The following is a 4,706-nucleotide window of genomic DNA, read 5'->3' on the forward strand; positions in this document are numbered from 1 at the left end:
TAGCGTTACTGTCGTATATATATATATATATAGCGTTACTGTCGTATATATATATATATATTGTATGATACCTTCGCCTGGTAAATAGATGTTACATACTCCCGCCTGACAGTTACTGGCATCTACTAGCTTCGTCAGCCGAAGTTGTAGTAATACTGCATATATTCGATAAGTCGTCGCTCGCTACTATTGTAATAGCATTGTGGAAAGGACGTCGGCCAGGCCGATACGAAGAGCTACTGTCATCTCATTAAATCTATTTAGTCTTGTCCTATCCCCACCACAACCGCATAAAAGGCGATGGGTAAGGGACCGAAGCTAGAAGCAGGATAGTGCGCTGAACTCGCGTTCACTTTTTGCGGCCCTTTTTGACACAGCTGACTAAAGGAAACCAGCTTTAGGTGGTCGTAATTAGGCGCTACCAGCGCGCTGAAGAGCAGCAACAGTAGCGACGATGGCTGCGACGAGCAGGAGAAAGATCCCAGCGGTCAAGAGTTAGCCTACAACGGACAGGCCAACAACAACCAGCGGCAGCAACGAAGATAAATCGGCTAGTCAAATGGCCGGCAGCTAGGCCAAGCGCTCACCGCCATTGCCGTCGCTTTGGCTGCGTAGTTTGTCTTAGAACACCGATGGACAGGCGCCAGTTGGCCGGCTGGCGTGAGGCCTCTTCCCTCCTCCCTCAGTGGAAGCTGCATCAGCAATAGAGGCGCCAGCGCCAAACATAGCAACAATGCCTGCCAACGGACGACCGCCAGCCGCTTCGCCTTTATAGCGAACAGTATCAACTAGCATGAGTGTCGGCAAGCGAGCAAGCAGCGGCCGGCGAGCGGCGCAACGGTGACGCATGCGCATAGTAGTTGTTATAGAGCGTGTATGAACGCGGCGATAGCGGCGGTGATGGTGGTGGTAGCGGTGGTGGTGCCGGCGGCGACGGCGGAGGCGGCAGCGGCGGCGACGGCGGGGGAAAAGTCTACCAACGAACATCGGTGGGCGATCACCAACCGCTTTACAACCACCGCGATACTACGTTCCGCTACGAAACTGCCACGATTAATAGCGCCACTTCTGCGCCTATTATTACTGGCGTTTCTACCGCAACTGACGCTCCGTTGCCGCTCGAGGTCAGATAGAATCATCACGAAGATGCTCGATGCTACGATGGTCATGGAAATGTAGACGACGCGTTCGCCACGCCAGCAACAGCCCAGCCGTTGAAATCTGAATGCCGAAAGCCAGCCGCAGTTACCTGCTAACACCGAAGATGGCTGTTGCCTCGGTTACCACTGGCAGCAGCGAGCAGCAAAGCGAAGCAAGCAAACGCTTGTTAGCGCCGCCGCTGACGCTCGAGACGCTGGCAGCTGAGGCTCTAGTAACCGCAGCAGCTGGGAAAGTAAAGATGCTTTTATAATGATGCTGGTATAAGCTTTCTTACATGGAAATTGTTGCGTTGTTGATCACGATATGGCTTACGAAACGGAACTGGCAGCACAACAATCGTCAACAGCAACTATCGTGATTGTGGCAGTAATTCTCCGACCGGCCGTTTAACTAGCTTATAATACGACGTGTTGCAAAAACGCTAGATGCTGTTTCCGACCAATGGCGGAGCTATAAAATGTGCTACGATAGAGCAAAGCAAAAAAAGCTTACGATTTCGCTGACAGCAACATGGCGGTAGCTGGCAATTGCAACAACGTCCCATCGTTTGCCAACTCGCACTGCGTCACATGATCTCAACAGAAGCCACTTCATGAGCAGAACGCCAACACCTTTGAACTGATGCTGGCTTGGGCTGAAGCCGAATCGCCGCCAAAATGGTGGTCAAAGCAATTTTATCGAAATGGCAAACAATCTGAATTATTGTAATACAACAGCTCGGTTGTGAGTACTGTGATGGCACATGGCGGTGTAGTTCGTAGCCACAAGAACCAGTCGATCAAAGAAACGCTGTATTATTAACACGTTTCGGCTATTACCACCGACATACCGCTATGCTATCTAAAATTGTACAAAAAAAACACGAAACTAATGGATAGTTTCAACTATATGAAATTCAATGGCACTAATATCAAGCACCATAAGCATCGAGCTATAGACCCCGCATCGGCTGCTTTGACGAACACAGCGTCTACAAGGTGTGTCCAAATACTATCGTATTATTTGTCTTTTACGAATCATCCTGCCGGAATCACCGTCGTATTATAAAAGGCTACAAAATTCTATGCAGTAGCTATTTTCGTCGACAGGACACCTACTTCGAACGAGAAAAATGAACCAGGCAAATCTCAGAAGATCACACGTCATTTCGACATCAATGCAAAACTGCACAAAACGTACCAATTCGAATGAGGTCTCACACGTAAAACAGCATTTACGATGAACAAATTAAACGCAAAGGTCTGCTCTGGTCCTGCATCGAAGAACACGCCTGACGATTACACCATGCACACGCCGATCCCCACGCTAGGCCTAACGGTTAAGTTACTCCGATAAACTGCAATGGCGTCGCTCGCCCTCCATTATGAATTCAGACCCATCGCCGCTGTTGGTGGAAATTGGCCACGAATTTCTAACTTCTGAAATGCGTACTTCTATTCACGAAAGCATTCACGTTTTCCTATGTCAGTACGAAAGCACAAAAAAAACGAACGCCTAGCCAATACTGGAAGTAGCCGTATTCGCTGCGTTCGTTCAACAGTACATAGATAGGCAATAGGCACTCACCTCTGTTGGGTACAACTGAGAGGAACCGAGGTAGGGTGGTAACGCCACGATGGGGTGGCGGGTGGTGTGTCGCGTCGATCCCGAGCGATCTTCACCCCGGCAGGGCTCGAGTTAATCTGTGCCCAACGAGGCCGACGCTCGGCCTACCTCGCCGCCGCTGACCCGATCAAAGCTGGAGTAGCGAATCAGAGTTGCGAGAGAAAGGGCTCTACCAATTAGCGTGCGTGCTAGTAACTTCGCCATGGCGAGGGAGATTCAACACAGCGCAAGTGTCTGGACCGCGCCAGCCCGGAGAGACGGGAGAAGCCAAAACGACGCGGAAGGCGGCGGCGGCTTGAATATGAGATACACACACACAAAGAGACACACGCGTTCACCGCCACCAGACACACACCCACACACACACACACTCACACACACATATATATATATATATATATGATAGGGCGGCCGAAGCGGTATAGAAATCGTAGGAGCCGCTATGGCGATTCTACACAACGAAGGCAGTCTAAACGACAAGCACACTTTGTAACAGCAAAAACCCCAACCATCTAGTTTCGCCAAGAAGTGACCGAGCAAATGCAGACATCTGGCATCGATGCATCAATCAGAAGGTAACAACGAGCTTTCTGCTTCGCCCGCTGGGAGGCGCTCTTTGTCGACCTAAGATGCTTGCTAGCTTCATCTTGTCCTCGATCCCCCTTTATTCATCATCATGGACAAACGGACGGATGCGTATACGACGCAATAGACCGACGCTAGTGGACGGCACCGAATGAGAAAAAATATCGTTTGCGACCGCTGCTACCGCTAGCCTATGCATCACCACATCATGACGTCAGTAGCAGTAAGCAGGCAGAACGATGGTCGGCGTCATTTCGTCGGAGACAGGCGAGGGAAAAGGAAACCTGAGAAATCGAGGGGCGACAGTCAACTAGTAAACCGAGAGGTGGCTGCTTGTTCAGCGCTTCGTACCTAGCTGGCGGCAAGTAGCATTTTTGCTGTTGGGATATTCAGGTGGCACAGGGGACAGGGGACAGTGCGGGGGGGGGGGGGAATGAACACGGGAACGGGCCGGATATTTTGCTAGAAAAAAATCAACTGCAATAATCGCCAGAAGAGTTTTCGAGTTTCCTTGGCTTTTGGCCCATCACAATCCGACCCAAGCCAACAAAGTCTCGAGAAGCTGACTTACCGTCTTTGGAGTGAAATTGACGCCAGCTGGCTGTTTCGACTCTGTTCGCTAACCACATTGAATGGAGGCCACATAGAAGCTGACTAGCGTCACTATGCTTCGAAGAACGAAGATGATTACAGCACTCACAATGTGGACCGAGATGTTTCAGAATGACTATTCAGCCTGTGTTGGCTGACAACTGCATTCAAACAGTGCTACCTTAAAAGTCACAGCAACTCTGCTTAAAGAGCAATGGCCAAGTGAGTTGAGAGTTAATCCATATATGTGCGTGTGCCTCTTGCCCTCACTGGTTGTAGGGGCGCAGATGAAGGCATGAAGAGGCACTTGACGCAGGCTTGATAAGCGGAGAGAACTTGGAAAGGGGGACAATCAAAAAATGTTATTTTCTAGTTAATTAACATGTTTGTTTTGATGTTAATTAACATGTTTGCTTTGATGTTTTGAAAGATAGAGGAAACCGAGCCAATTGGTGTCAATTCTCTGTAAACCACTGATAATTCTCAACAAACATTTCTGCCCCCTGAAGAAAATCTGAGTAGACATGATTGTAGCACAGCTGTGGGGGTGGATGGAGAGTAAAATAGGTAAGTTTACGGTGGATCGAAATGTGTAAGTTATACGCCTTATAGACGTATAGCGACGATGTTCAGTTTCTGGAGGGCAGTTGCCTCGAAGACGGAGTCACATGGCTCGTGCTTCATATAGTGGATACTGAATGCCTTCAATAACCATGTTGATTTACATTATGTTAAGCTCAATTAATGCAAACGATGTTTTTGTG

The 4,706-nt window shown here is 49.1% G+C and overlaps 1 long non-coding RNA gene across 3 annotated transcripts in view; it reads right to left on the reverse strand.

Annotated features, from left to right (window-relative positions):
• Positions 1-14: 14 nt before the first annotated feature.
• Positions 15-4,706, reverse strand: part of LOC111259009 (uncharacterized) — an 11,281-nt gene continuing 6,589 nt past the window's right edge. Inside the window, exons 1-3 of one of the 3 annotated variants that reach the window (XR_002679359.2) lie at positions 3,923-4,700; positions 2,728-2,899; positions 15-2,579 (exon numbers count right to left, since the gene is read on the reverse strand). This is a non-coding gene — a long non-coding RNA (uncharacterized LOC111259009). Of the gene's footprint in view, positions 2,595-2,727; positions 2,900-3,922; positions 4,701-4,706 lie in introns of those variants that run through there. The other 2 variants (XR_002679361.2, XR_002679362.2) reach the window with 2 other exon arrangements.

This window comes from Varroa jacobsoni, unplaced genomic scaffold (assembly GCF_002532875.2).
Source record: "Varroa jacobsoni isolate VJ856 unplaced genomic scaffold, vjacob_1.0 scaffold_285, whole genome shotgun sequence".
NCBI classification, from domain to species: domain Eukaryota; kingdom Metazoa; phylum Arthropoda; class Arachnida; order Mesostigmata; family Varroidae; genus Varroa; species Varroa jacobsoni.